Source organism: Idiotropiscis lumnitzeri, unplaced genomic scaffold, assembly GCF_059441095.1.
Source record: "Idiotropiscis lumnitzeri isolate Australia: NSW breed Sydney's pygmy pipehorse unplaced genomic scaffold, RoL_Ilum_1.0 HiC_scaffold_259, whole genome shotgun sequence".
Taxonomy (NCBI): Eukaryota; Metazoa; Chordata; class Actinopteri; order Syngnathiformes; family Syngnathidae; genus Idiotropiscis; species Idiotropiscis lumnitzeri.
The window spans coordinates 135001-150000 of NW_028283797.1; the positions used below are offsets into that span (position 1 = coordinate 135001).

The 15000-nt window shown below is 58.5% G+C and overlaps 1 non-coding gene across 1 annotated transcript in view; it reads left to right on the forward strand.

Moving 5' to 3' along the window:
• Nucleotides 1–14756: 14756 nt before the first annotated feature.
• Nucleotides 14757–15000, forward strand: part of LOC148314649 (18S ribosomal RNA) — a 1933-nt gene continuing 1689 nt past the window's right edge. Inside the window, exon 1 of the ribosomal RNA XR_015841627.1 lies at nt 14757–15000. This exon is cut by the window's right edge and continues 1689 nt beyond it. This is a non-coding gene — a ribosomal RNA (18S ribosomal RNA).

Below are 15000 nucleotides of genomic sequence, written 5' to 3' on the forward strand. Positions count from 1 at the left end.
GCCCTCAAGTTCAACCGCGTGGATGCTCCGTCGGGGACGGCCCGGCGTTCGTGAAAGTCAGGCCGAAGAGGACGGCCTTCTCCCGGACACAAGTTGGGCCGAGTGGCCCTCAAGTTCAACCGCGTGGATGCTCCGTCGGGGACGGCCCGGCGTTCGTGAAAGTCAGGCCGAAGAGGACGGCCTTCTCCCGGACACAAGTTGGGCCGAGTGGCCCTCAAGTTCAACCGCGTGGATGCTCCGTCGGGGACGGCCCGGCGTTCGTGAAAGTCAGGCCGAAGAGGACGGCCTTCTCCCGGACGCGAGGTGCGGGGGACCTGCCCCTGGTTAGGTGACCAGGGGTAAGGGCGTGAGTAAGAATTTGCACTAAGTCCAACAGGAGACTGGGGGCCGGCGTTGGTGAAAGTCAGGCCGAAGAGGACGGCCTTCCCCCGGACGCGAGGTGGGCCGAGTGGCCCCTAAGTTCAACCGCGTGGAGGCTCCGGAGGAGACAGGCCGGCATCCGTGAAAGTCAGGCCGAAGAGGATGGCCTCCCCCCGGACGCGAGGTGGGCCGAGTGGCCCCTAAGTTCAACCGCGTGGAGGCTCCGGAGGAGACAGGCCGGCGTCCGTGAAAGTCAGGCCGAAGAGGACGGCCTTCCCCCGGACGCGAGGTGGGCCGAGTGGCCCCTAAGTTCAACCGCGTGGAGGCTCCGGAGGAGACAGGCCGGCGTCCGTGAAAGTCAGGCCGAAGAGGATGGCCTCCTCCCGGACGCGAGGTGGGCCGAATTGCACTAAGTGCGACCAGGGGTTGGACGTTTAGGTGACCAGGGGTGGGCCACTTAGGCGACCAGGGGTGGGCCACTTAGGCGACCAGGGGTGGGCCACTTAGGCGACCAGGGGTGGGCCACTTAGGCGACCAGGGGTGGGCCACTTAGGTGACCAGGGGCGGCAGGTTTAGGCGACCAGGGGTGGGCCGTTTAGGTGACCAGGGGTAAGGGGTTTAGGCGACCAGGGGTGGGACGTTTAGGTGACCAGGGGTGGGACGTTTAGGTGACCAGGGGTGGGCCACTTAGGCGACCAGGGGTAAGGGGTTTAGGTGACCAGGGGTAAGGGGTTTAGGCGACCAGGGGTGAGACGTTTAGGCGACCAGGGGTAAGGGGTTTAGGTGACCAGGGGTAAGGGGGTTAGGCGACCTGGGGCTGGAGAGGAGCACCTTCCCCGGGCACAGGCAGGGAGCGAGCGCCCACCCCCAGCTCCATCGCTCCGGGGGTAATAGGCCGGCGTCTGCCACACTTAGCCCGGAGAGGAGCACCTTCCCCGGGCACGGGCCGGGAGCGAGCGCCCCCCAGCTCCATCGCTCCGGGGGTAATAGGCCGGCGTCTGCCACACTTAGGCCGGAGAGGAGCACCTTCCCCGGGCACGGGCGGGGAGCGAGCGCCCCCCAGCTCCATCGCTCCGGGGGTAATAGGCCGGCGTCTGCCACACTTAGCCCGGAGAGGAGCACCTTCCCCGGGCACGGGCGGGGAGCGAGCGCCCCCAGCTCCATCGCTCCGGGGGTAATAGGCCGGCGTCTGTCACACTTAGCCCGAATAGGAGCACCTTCCCCGGGCACGGGAGGTGCCAAGCGGCCCCTAAGTCTACCCTCATGGAAGCTCCGGAGGAGGAGGGCGGGCGTGTGTCACACTTAGCCCGGAGAGGAGCACCTTCCCCGGGCACAGGCGGTGCCAAGCGGCCCCTAAGTTTGCCCTTATGGAAGCTCCGGAGGAGGAGTGCGGGCGTGTGTCACACTTAGCCCGGAGAGGAGCACCTTCCCCGGGCACAGGCGGTGCCAAGCGGCCCCTAAGTTTGCCCAAATGGAAGCTCCGGAGGAGGAGTGCGGGCGTGTGTCACACTTGGCCCGAATAGGAGCACCTTCCCCGGGCACAGGCGGTGCCAAGCGGCCCCTAAGTTTACCCTCATGGAAACTCCGGAGGAGGAGGGCGGGCGTGTGTCACACTTGGCCCGAATATGAGGACCTTCCCCGGGCACAGGCCGTGCCAAGCGGCCCCTAAGTCTACCCTTATGGAAGCTCCGGAGGAGGAGTGCATGCTGCCTGACAGTGAAGCCGAATAGGAGCACCTTCCCCGGGCACAGACGGTGCCAAGCGGCCCCTAAGTTTGCCCTTATGGAAGCTCCGGAGGAGGAGTGCATGCTGTGTGACAGTGAAGCCGAATAGGAGCACCTTCCCCGGGCACAGACGGTGCCAAGCGGCCCCTAAGTCTACCCTTATGGAAGCTCCGGAGGAGGAGTGCGGGCGTGTGTCACACTTGGCCCGAATATGAGCACCTTCCCCGGGCACAGGCGGTGCCAAGCGGCCCCTAAGTTTGCCCAAATGGAAGCTCCGGAGGAGGAGTGCGGGCGTGTGTCACACTTGGCCCGAATATGAGCACCTTCCCCGGGCACAGGCGGTGCCAAGCGGCCCCTAAGTTTGCCCAAATGGAAGCTCCGGAGGAGGAGTGCGGGCGTGTGTCACACTTGGCCCGAATATGAGCACCTTCCCCGGGCACAGACGGTGCCAAGCGGCCCCTAAGTTTGCCCAAATGGAAGCTCCGGAGGAGGAGTGCATGCTGCCTGACAGTGAAGCCGACTATGAGCACCTTCCCCGGGCACAGGCGGTGCCAAGCGGCCCCTAAGTCTACCCTCATGGAAGCTCCGGAGGAGGAGTGCGGGCGTGTGTCACACTTGGCCCGAATATGAGCACCTTCCCCGGGCACAGACGGTGCCAAGCGGCCCCTAAGTTTGCCCAAATGGAAGCTCCGGAGGAGGAGTGCACGCTGTGTGACAGTGAAGCCGAATATGAGCACCTTCCCCGGGCACAGGCGGTGCCAAGCGGCCCCTAAGTTTGCCCTTATGGAAGCTCCGGAGGAGGAGTGCATGCTGTGTGACAGTGAAGCCGAATATGAGCACCTTCCCCGGGCACAGGCGGTGCCAAGCGGCCCCTAAGTTTGCCCAAATGGAAGCTCCGGAGGAGGAGTGCGGGCGTGTGTCACACTTGGCCCGAATAGGAGCACCTTCCCCGGGCACGGGCGGTGCCAAGCGGCCCCTAAGTTTGCCCAAATGGAAGCTCCGGAGGAGGAGTGCATGCTGCCTGACAGTGAAGCCGAATATGAGCACCTTCCCCGGGCACAGGCGGTGCCAAGCGGCCCCTAAGTCTACCCTAATGGAAGCTCCGGAGGAGGAGGGCGGGCGTGTGTCACACTTGGCCCGAATAGGAGCACCTTCCCCGGGCACAGGCGGTGCAAAGCGGCCCCTAAGTCGGTAAAGGTTGAAATAAGTAAATAAATACAAAAAGGACGAGGGGGGAAAAAAAAAGGCAAAAACGTATAAAATTCCCCCATTCATTTCAATGGGCTCGGCCGAATTGGGCTTGCGGGACCGCCGAGGGCACGCCGGAGGGCGGTTGAGTCGGTAAAAGTTGAAATAAATGAATAAATACAAAAAGGACGAGGGGGGGGAAAAAAAGGCAAAAACGTATAAAATTCCCCCATTCATTTCAATGGGCTCGGCCGAATTGGGCTTGCGGGACCGCCGAGGGCACGCCGGAGGGCGGTTGAGTCGGTAAAAGTTGAAATAAATGAATAAATACAAAAAGAACGAGGGGGGGGGGAAAAAAGGCAAAAACGTATAAAATTCCCCCATTCATTTCAATGGGCTCGGCCGAATTGGGCTTGCGGGACCGCCGAGGGCACGCCGGAGGGCGGTTGAGTCGGTAAAAGTTGAAATAAATGAATAAATACAAAAAGAACGAGGGGGGGAAAAAAGGCAAAAACGTATAAAATCCCCCCATTCATTTCAATGGGCTCGGCCGAATTGGGCTTGCGGGACCGCCGAGGGCACGCCGGAGGGCGGTTGAGTCGGTAAAAGTTGAAATAAATGAATAAATACAAAAAGAACGAGGGGGGGAAAAAAAAGGCAAAAACGTATAAAATTCCCCCATTCATTTCAATGGGTTCGGCCGAATTGGGCTTGCGGGACCGCCGGGGGCACGCCGGAGGGCGGTTGAGTCGGTAAAAGTTGAAATAAATGAATAAATACAAAAAGAACGAGGGGGGGAAAAAAGGCAAAAACGTATAAAATCCCCCCATTCATTTCAATGGGCTCGGCCGAATTGGGCTTGCGGGACCGCCGAGGGCACGCCGGAGGGCGGTTGAGTCGGTAAAAGTTGAAATAAATGAATAAATACAAAAAGAACGAGGGGGGGGGGAAAAAAGGCAAAAACGTATAAAATTCCCCCATTCATTTCAATGGGCTCGGCCGAATTGGGCTTGCGGGACCGCCGAGGGCACGCCGGAGGGCGGTTGAGTCGGTAAAAGTTGAAATAAATGAATAAATACAAAAAGAACGAGGGGGGGAAAAAAGGCAAAAACGTATAAAATCCCCCCATTCATTTCAATGGGCTCGGCCGAATTGGGCTTGCGGGACCGCCGAGGGCACGCCGGAGGGCGGTTGAGTCGGTAAAAGTTGAAATAAATGAATAAATACAAAAAGAACGAGGGGGGGAAAAAAAAGGCAAAAACGTATAAAATTCCCCCATTCATTTCAATGGGTTCGGCCGAATTGGGCTTGCGGGACCGCCGGGGGCACGCCGGAGGGCGGTTGAGTCGGTAAAAGTTGAAATAAATGAATAAATACAAAAAGAACGAGGGGGGGAAAAAAGGCAAAAACGTATAAAATCCCCCCATTCATTTCAATGGGCTCGGCCGAATTGGGCTTGCGGGACCGCCGAGGGCACGCCGGAGGGCGGTTGAGTCGGTAAAAGTTGAAATAAATGAATAAATACAAAAAGAACGAGGGGGGGGGGAAAAAAGGCAAAAACGTATAAAATTCCCCCATTCATTTCAATGGGCTCGGCCGAATTGGGCTTGCGGGACCGCCGAGGGCACGCCGGAGGGCGGTTGAGTCGGTAAAAGTTGAAATAAATGAATAAATACAAAAAGAACGAGGGGGGGAAAAAAGGCAAAAACGTATAAAATCCCCCCATTCATTTCAATGGGCTCGGCCGAATTGGGCTTGCGGGACCGCCGAGGGCACGCCGGAGGGCGGTTGAGTCGGTAAAAGTTGAAATAAATGAATAAATACAAAAAGAACGAGGGGGGGAAAAAAAAGGCAAAAACGTATAAAATTCCCCCATTCATTTCAATGGGTTCGGCCGAATTGGGCTTGCAGTACTGCCGAGAGGCCGCCGGAGGACGCCCTAGTAGGCAAACGTTGATCCCCACACACGAGGGGTCAGTTAGGCGACCAGGGGTAGCGTTTAGGCGACCAGGGGTAGCGTTTAGGTGACCAGGGGAAGCGTTTAGGCGACCAGGGGTAGCGTTTAGGTGACCAGGGGTAGCGTTTAGGCGACCAGGGGTAGCGTTTAGGCGACCAGGGGTAGCGTTTAGGCGACCAGGGGTAGCTTTTAGGCGACCAGGGGTAGCTTTTAGGCGACCAGGGGTAGCGTTTAGGCGACCAGGGGCGTTGCAGTTCCGCCGAATTGCATTAGGGGCGCTGCAGTAGGCAAACGTTCTTCCCCCCTAGTCAGAGGGTCATTTGCCTACTTCCCAGGTTTACCCGGGTTTTCCAAAACACCTGGGGCACATTTTCAGGGATCACGTTTTTAGAAACAAAAATATTCATAATTTCTTCTAAGTCCCCTTTCCAGCGGGGTAAAAGTTGAAATAAATGAATAAATACAAAAAGAACGAGGGGGGGAAAAAAAAGGCAAAAACGTATAAAATTCCCCCATTCATTTCAATGGGTTCGGCCGAATTGGGCTTGCGGACCGCCGGGGGCACGCCGGAGGGCGGTTGAGTCGGTAAAAGTTGAAATAAATGAATAAATACAAAAAGAACGAGGGGGGAAAAAAAAAGGCAAAAACGTATAAAATTCCCCCATTCATTTCAATGGGTTCGGCCGAATTGGGCTTGCGGGACCGCCGGGGGCACGCCGGAGGGCGGTTGAGTCGGTAAAAGTTGAAATAAATGAATAAATACAAAAAGAACGAGGGGGGGAAAAAAGGCAAAAACGTATAAAATCCCCCCATTCATTTCAATGGGCTCGGCCGAATTGGGCTTGCGGACCGCCGAGGGCACGCCGGAGGGCGGTTGAGTCGGTAAAAGTTGAAATAAATGAATAAATACAAAAAGAACGAGGGGGGAAAAAAAGGCAAAAACGTATAAAATTCCCCCATTCATTTCAATGGGCTCGGCCGAATTGGGCTTGCGGGACCGCCGAGGGCACGCCGGAGGGCGGTTGAGTCGGTAAAAGTTGAAATAAATGAATAAATACAAAAAGAACGAGGGGGGGAAAAAAAAGGCAAAAACGTATAAAATTCCCCCATTCATTTCAATGGGCTCGGCCGAATTGGGCTTGCGGGACCGCCGAGGGCACGCCGGAGGGCGGTTGAGTCGGTAAAAGTTGAAATAAATGAATAAATACAAAAAGAACGAGGGGGGGGGAAAAAAGGCAAAAACGTATAAATTCCCCCATTCATTTCAATGGGCTCGGCCGAATTGGGCTTGCGGGACCGCCGAGGGCACGCCGGAGGGCGGTTGAGTCGGTAAAAGTTGAAATAAATGAATAAATACAAAAAGAACGAGGGGGGAAAAAAAAGGCAAAAACGTATAAAATTCCCCCATTCATTTCAATGGGCTCGGCTAAAATGGGCCTGCAGTACTGCCGAGAGGCCCGCCGGAGGACGCCCTAGTAGGCAAACGTTGATCCCCACACACGAGGGGTCAGTTAGGCGACCAGGGGTAGCGTTTAGGCGACCAGGGGTAGCGTTTAGGTGACCAGGGAAGCGTTTAGGCGACCAGGGGGTAGCGTTTAGGTGACCAGGGGTAGCGTTTAGGGCGACCAGGGGTAGCGTTTAGGCGACCAGGGTAGCGTTTAGGCGACCAGGGGTAGCTTTTAGGCGACCAGGGGTAGCTTTTAGGCGACCAGGGGTAGCGTTTAGGCGACCAGGGGGCGTTGCAGTTCCGCCGAATTGCATTAGGGGCGCTGCAGTAGCAAACGTTCTTCCCCCCTAGTCAGAGGGTCATTTGCCTACTTCCCAGGTTTACCCGGGTTTTCCAAAACACCTGGGGCACATTTTCAGGGATCACGTTTTTAGAAACAAAAATATTCATAATTCTTCTAAGTCCCCTTTCCAGCGGGGAACTTTGAAACATTGTATCCGACCACTGAAGGCTGTTGGCGGGCACGGCGCGGCAAACAGCCCGCACTCAGGCATGGAGCTCCGGGAAAGTTGCCTAATTTCTTCTAAGTCCCCTTTCCAGCGGGGAACTTTGAAACATTGTATCCGACCGTGGAAGGCTGTTGGCGGGCACGGCGCGGCTCATAGCCGGCCCTCAGGCACGGAGCTCCGGTGAATTTTCACAAATTTCTTCTAAGTCCCCTTTCCAGCGGGGAACTTTGAAACATTGTATCCGACCGTGGAAGGCTGTTGGCGGGCACGGCGCGGCTCATAGCCGGCCCTCGGGCACGGAGCTCCGGGTGAATTTTACAAATTTCTTCTAAGTCCCCTTTCCAGCGGGGAACTTTGAAACATTGTATCCGACCGTGGAAGGCTGTTGGCGGGCACGGCGCGGCTCATAGCCGGCCCTCGGGCACGGAGCTCCGGGTGAATTTTTACAAATTTCTTCTAAGTCCCCTTTCCAGCGGGGAACTTTGAAACATTGTATCCGACCGTGGAAGGCTGTTGGCGGGCACGGCGCGGCTCATAGCCGGCCCTCGGGCACGGAGCTCCGGGTGAATTTTCACAAATTTCTTCTAAGTCCCCTTTCCAGCGGGGAACTTTGAAACATTGTATCCGACCGTGGAAGGCTGTTGGCGGGCACGGCGCGGCTCATAGCCGGCCCTCAGGCACGGAGCTCCGGGTGAATTTTCACAAATTTCTTCTAAGTCCCCTTTCCAGCGGGGAACTTTGAAACATTGTATCCGACCAAAGGAAGGCTGTTGGCGGGCGCGGCGCGGCTCATAGCCGGCCCTCGGGCACGGAGCTCCGGGTGAATTTTACTCAATTCTTCTAAGTCCCCTTTCCAGCGGGGAACTTTCAAACATTGTATCCGACCACTGAAGGCTGTTGGCGGGCGCGGCGCGGCTCATAGCCGGCCCTCAGGCACGGAGCTCCGGGTGAATTTTCACAAATTTCTTCTAAGTCCCCTTTCCAGCGGGGAACTTTGAAACATTGTATCCGACCGTGGAAGGCTGTTGGCGGGCACGGCGCGGCTCATAGCCGGCCCTCGGGCACGGAGCTCCGGGTGAATTTTCACAAATTTCTTCTAAGTCCCCTTTCCAGCGGGGAACTTTGAAACATTGTATCCGACCGTGGAAGGCTGTTGGCGGGCACGGCGCGGCTCATAGCCGGCCCTCGGGCACGGAGCTCCGGGTGAATTTTTACAAATTTCTTCTAAGTCCCCTTTCCAGCGGGGAACTTTGAACATTGTATCCGACCGTGGAAGGCTGTTGGCGGGCACGGCGCGGCTCATAGCCGGCCCTCGGGCACGGAGCTCCGGGTGAATTTTCACAAATTTCTTCTAAGTCCCCTTTCCAGCGGGGAACTTTGAAACATTGTATCCGACCGTGGAAGGCTGTTGGCGGGCACGGCGCGGCTCATAGCCGGCCCCTCGGGCACGGAGCTCCGGATGAATTTTTACAAATTTCTTCTAAGTCCCCCTTTCCAGCGGGGAACTTTGAAACATTGTATCCGACCGTGGAAGGCTGTTGGCGGGCACGGCGCGGCTCATAGCCGGCCCTCGGGCACGGAGCTCCGGGTGAATTTTCACAAATTTCTTCTAAGTCCCCTTTCCAGCGGGGAACTTTGAAACATTGTATCCGACCGTGGAAGGCTGTTGGCGGGCGCGGCGCGGCTCATAGCCGGCCCTCGGGCACGGAGCTCCGGGTGAATTTTTACAAATTTCTTCTAAGTCCCCTTTCCAGCGGGGAACTTTGAAACATGTATCCGACCGTGGAAGGCTGTTGGCGGGCACGGCGGGGCTCATAGCCGGCCCTCGGGCACGGAGCTCCGGGTGAATTTTTACAAATTTCTTCTAAGTCCCCTTTCCAGCGGGGAACTTTGAAACATTGTATCCGACCGTGGAAGGCTGTTGGCGTTGGCGGGCACGGCGGGGCTCATAGCCGGCCCTCGGGCACGGAGCTCCGGGTGAATTTTACAAATTTCTTCTAAGTCCCCTTTCCAGCGGGGAACTTTGAAACATTGTATCCGACCAAAGGAAGGCTGTTGGCGGGCGCGGCGCGGCTCATAGCCGGCCCTCGGGCACGGAGCTCCGGGTGAATTTTACAAATTTCTTCTAAGTCCCCTTTCCAGCGGGGAACTTTGAAACATTGTATCCGACCGTGGAAGGCTGTTGGCGGGCACGGCGCGGCTCATAGCCGGCCCTCAGGCACGGAGCTCCGGGTGAATTTTCACAAATTTCTTCTAAGTCCCCTTTCCAGCGGGGAACTTTGAAACATTGTATCCGACCGTGGAAGGCTGTTGGCGGGCACGGCGCGGCTCATAGCCGGCCCTCGGGCACGGAGCTCCGGGTGAATTTTACAAATTTCTTCTAAGTCCCCTTTCCAGCGGGGAACTTTGAAACATTGTATCCGACCGTGGAAGGCTGTTGGCGGGCACGGCGCGGCTCATAGCCGGCCCTCGGGCACGGAGCTCCGGGTGAATTTTTACAAATTTCTTCTAAGTCCCCTTTCCAGCGGGGAACTTTGAAACATTGTATCCGACCGTGGAAGGCTGTTGGCGGGCACGGCGCGGCTCATAGCCGGCCCTCGGGCACGGAGCTCCGGGTGAATTTTCACAAATTTCTTCTAAGTCCCCTTTCCAGCGGGGAACTTTGAAACATTGTATCCGACCGTGGAAGGCTGTTGGCGGGCACGGCGCGGCTCATAGCCGGCCCTCAGGCACGGAGCTCCGGGTGAATTTTCACAAATTTCTTCTAAGTCCCCTTTCCAGCGGGGAACTTTGAAACATTGTATCCGACCAAAGGAAGGCTGTTGGCTGGGCGCGGCGCGGCTCATAGCCGGCCCTCGGGCACGGAGCTCCGGGTGAATTTTACTCAATTCTTCTAAGTCCCCTTTCCAGCGGGGAACTTTCAAACATTGTATCCGACCACTGAAGGCTGTTGGCGGGCGCGGCGCGGCTCATAGCCGGCCCTCAGGCACGGAGCTCCGGGTGAATTTTCACAAATTTCTTCTAAGTCCCCTTTCCAGCGGGGAACTTTGAAACATTGTATCCGACCGTGGAAGGCTGTTGGCGGGCACGGCGCGGCTCATAGCCGGCCCTCGGGCACGGAGCTCCGGGTGAATTTTCACAAATTTCTTCTAAGTCCCCTTTCCAGCGGGGAACTTTGAAACATTGTATCCGACCGTGGAAGGCTGTTGGCGGGCACGGCGCGGCTCATAGCCGGCCCTCGGGCACGGAGCTCCGGGTGAATTTTTACAAATTTCTTCTAAGTCCCCTTTCCAGCGGGGAACTTTGAAACATTGTATCCGACCGTGGAAGGCTGTTGGCGGGCACGGCGCGGCTCATAGCCGGCCCTCGGGCACGGAGCTCCGGGTGAATTTTCACAAATTTCTTCTAAGTCCCCTTTCCAGCGGGGAACTTTGAAACATTGTATCCGACCGTGGAAGGCTGTTGGCGGGCACGGCGCGGCTCATAGCCGGCCCTCGGGCACGGAGCTCCGGATGAATTTTTACAAATTTCTTCTAAGTCCCCTTTCCAGCGGGGAACTTTGAAACATTGTATCCGACCGTGGAAGGCTGTTGGCGGGCACGGCGCGGCTCATAGCCGGCCCTCGGGCACGGAGCTCCGGGTGAATTTTCACAAATTTCTTCTAAGTCCCCTTTCCAGCGGGGAACTTTGAAACATTGTATCCGACCGTGGAAGGCTGTTGGCGGGCGCGGCGCGGCTCATAGCCGGCCCTCGGGCACGGAGCTCCGGGTGAATTTTTACAAATTTCTTCTAAGTCCCCTTTCCAGCGGGGAACTTTGAAACATTGTATCCGACCGTGGAAGGCTGTTGGCGGGCACGGCGGGGCTCATAGCCGGCCCTCGGGCACGGAGCTCCGGGTGAATTTTTACAAATTTCTTCTAAGTCCCCTTTCCAGCGGGGAACTTTGAAACATTGTATCCGACCGTGGAAGGCTGTTGGCGGGCACGGCGGGGCTCATAGCCGGCCCTCGGGCACGGAGCTCCGGGTGAATTTTACAAATTTCTTCTAAGTCCCCTTTCCAGCGGGGAACTTTGAAACATTGTATCCGACCAAAGGAAGGCTGTTGGCGGGCGCGGCGCGGCTCATAGCCGGCCCTCGGGCACGGAGCTCCGGGTGAATTTTACAAATTTCTTCTAAGTCCCCTTTCCAGCGGGGAACTTTGAAACATTGTATCCGACCGTGGAAGGCTGTTGGCGGACGCGGCGCGGCTCACAGCCCGCCCTCAGGCACGGAGCTCCGGGGGAATTTCCCCCTCATTTCTTCTAAGTCCCCTTTCCAGCGGGGAACTTTCAAACATTGTATCCGACCGTGGAAGGCTGTTGGCGGGCACGGCGCGGCTCATAGCCGGCCCTCAGGCACGGAGCTCCGGGTGAATTTGACAAATTCCTTCTAAGTCCCCTTTCCAGCGGGGAACTTTGAAACATTGTATCCGACCGTGGAAGGCTGTTGGCGGGCACGGCGCGGCTCATAGCCGGCCCTCAGGCACGGAGCTCCGGGTGAATTTGACAAATTCCTTCTAAGTCCCCTTTCCAGCGGGGAACTTTGAAACATTGTATCCGACCGTGGAAGGCTGTTGGCGGGCACGGCGCGGCTCATAGCCGGCCCTCAGGCACGGAGCTCCGGGTGAATTTTTACAAATTTCTTCTAAGTCCCCTTTCCAGCGGGGAACTTTGAAACATTGTATCCGACCACTGAAGGCTGTTGGCGGACGCGGCGCGGCTCACAGCCCGCCCTCAGGCACGGAGCTCCGGGGAAATTTGGCTCATTTCTTCTAAGTCCCCTTTCCAGCGGGGACCTTTCAAACATTGTATCCGACCACTGAAGGCTGTTGGCGGGCGCGGCGCGGCTCACAGCCCGCCCTCAGGCACGGAGCTCCGGGGAAATTTGCCTCATTTCTTCTAAGTCCCCTTTCCAGCGGGGAACTTTCAAACATTGTATCCGACCACTGAAGGCTGTTGGCGGGCGCGGCGCGGCTCACAGCCCGCCCTCAGGCACGGAGCTCCGGGGAAATTTGCCTCATTTCTTCTAAGTCCCCTTTCCAGCGGGGAACTTTCATACATTGTATCCGACCACTGAAGGCTGTTGGCGGACGCGGCGCGGCTCACAGCCCGCCCTCAGGCACGGAGCTCCGGGGGAATTTGCCCCCTCATTTCTTCTAAGTCCCCTTTAGGCGACCAGGGGTTGACAATTTAGGTGACCAGGGGTTGACAATTTAGGCGACCAGGGGTGACTTTTAGGCGACCAGGGGTGAGGTTTAGGCGACCAGGGGTGAGGTTTAGGCGACCAGGGGTAGCGTTTAGGCGACCAGGGGCGTTGCAGTTCCGCCGAATTGCATTAGGGGCGCTGCAGTAGGCAAACGTTTTTACCCCTAGTCAGAGGGTCATTTGCCTACTTCCCAGGTTTACCCGGGTTTTCCAAAACACCTGGGGCACATTTTTAGGAACCACGTTTTTAGAAACAAAAATTCTTCTATGTCCACCTCCGTGAAAGAAATTGCCCAATGGTTCCCGCGGAAGAGAGCTGCCAGGCGGACGCATACTGCAATAACGGCCGCCCTGGCGCTCTGGTGGATGTTATCCTCGAAATTTCTTCTATGTGCCCATTCCAGCGGGCAACTTGCGAACAATGGTGTCCGACCATGGAAGGCTGTTGGCGGACGCGGCGCGGCTCACAGCCCGCCCTCAGGCACGGAGCTCCGGGGGAATTTTCCCCTCATTTCTTCTAAGTCCCCATTCCAGCGGGGAGCTTGCAAACGTGGTATCCGACCACTGAAGGCTGTTGGCGGGCACGGCCCCACCAGCGCAACACGGCACTTCCTATGACTCGGGTCCGACGCAGGAGGAGCGGTCCTCCCGGCCCCGCCACACGGCACTTCCTATGACTCGGGTCCGACGCAGGAGGAGCGGTCCTCCCGGCCCCGCCACACGGCACTTCCTATGACTCGGGTCCGACGCAGGAGGAGCGGTCCTCCCGGCCCCGCCACACGGCACTTCCTATGACTCGGGTCCGACGCAGGAGGAGCGGTCCTCCCGGCCCCGCCACACGGCACTTCCCATGACTCGGGTCCGACGCAGGAGGAGCGGTCCTCCCGGCCCCACCACCGCCACACGGCACTTCCCATGACCCGGGTCCGACGCAGGAGGAGCGGTCCTCCCGGCCCCACCGCAACACACACAACCACTGACCGATTGGCAATCATGACCCGCCATCGGAGGGCCCCTGCCGGCCCCGGCCTCGCGCCGGGGTGTTCGGGTGGACGGTTCCTTCGGCCTGCGGGTCGACCTCTGAGCGTTGGCCGGCACCGCAGCACACACAACCACTGACCGATTGGCAATCATGACCCGCCATCGGAGGGCCCCTGCCGGCCCCGGCCTCGCGCCGGGTGTGTTCGGGTGGACGGTTCCTTCGGCCTGCGGGTCGACCTCTGAGCGTTGGCCGGCACCGCAGCACACACATAACCACTGACCGATTGGCAATCATGACCCGCCATCGGAGGGCCCCTGCCGGCCCCGGCCTCGCGCCGGGGTGTTCGGGTGGACGGTTCCTTCGGCCTGCGGGTCGACCTCTGAGCGTTGGCCGGCACCGCATCACCGCAGCACACATAACCACTGACCGATTGGCAATCATGACCCGCCATCGGAGGGCCCCTGCCGGCCCCGGCCTCGCGCCGGGGTGTTCGGGTGGACGGTTCCTTCGGCCTGCGGGTCGACCTCTGCGCGTTGGCCGGCACTTCCCTACCGTTACCCCCCCACCCCTGGGGTTGTGACAAAACGGCACTTCCTATGACTCGGGTCCGACGCTGGAGGAGCGGTCCTCCCGGCCCATCTCGCACCCACACCCTGACATATACTGCACCACACCAACCACTGACCGATTGGCAAGCATGACCCGCCATCGGAGGGCCCCTGCCGGCCCCGGCCTCGCGCCGGGGTGTTCGGGTGGACGGTTCCTTCGGCCTGCGGATCGACCTCTAGCGCACCAACCAGCGCGAAACCGCTTTCGTCGCGAGACCGAGACGACCCTGTCGCGTGCCCGTTGGCCACACGGGCCCAGAGATGTCCTACACGGGAGTTCCGCCGCGCTCGCGGGTACCCCGCGCCGCCCCGCCACGAGAGGGGCGCGGGAGCCCAGGCCCGCATCAGCCGAGCGGTCCTTTCCGAAAAAGCATGTTTCTCAAACCCTACCGGCGTCTGTCAGAAGACGCCGCCTCCGAGTGCGTGTTGCGGTCGCGGGCGTGCGGGCGGCTCCGGCTCCCTCCCGCGACTGACCGCCACGCGGTAACGCGGCCTCTACGGACCGAGTACATACCGAGGCCCAGCCGACTTCCTCACCGCGCACGGGGGCTGAATCGTAACGGAAATTTCGGTAGCCCACGTCCGAAATAAATATGAAAGAAACGAGGGAGGCTGGGGTGCCGCCGGGGGTAACCCCGCGGGAGGCCGTCTCCCGCGGGCGCCGCCCGGTCCCCGCGCCCGGCTCCCCGCTCAGCTCCGGTTCCAATGCAAGAAACACAGACCGCCGGACGCGAGGGCTACCTGGTTGATCCTGCCAGTAGCATATGCTTGTCTCAAAGATTAAGCCATGCAAGTCTAAGTACACACGGTTCCGATACAGTGAAACTGCGAATGGCTCATTAAATCAGTTATGGTTCCTTTGATCGCTCCACCGTTACTTGGATAACTGTGGCAATTCTAGAGCTAATACATGCAAACGAGCGCCGACCCGTCTCCGCGGGGACGCGCGCATTTATCAGACCCAAAACCCACGCGGGTTCGG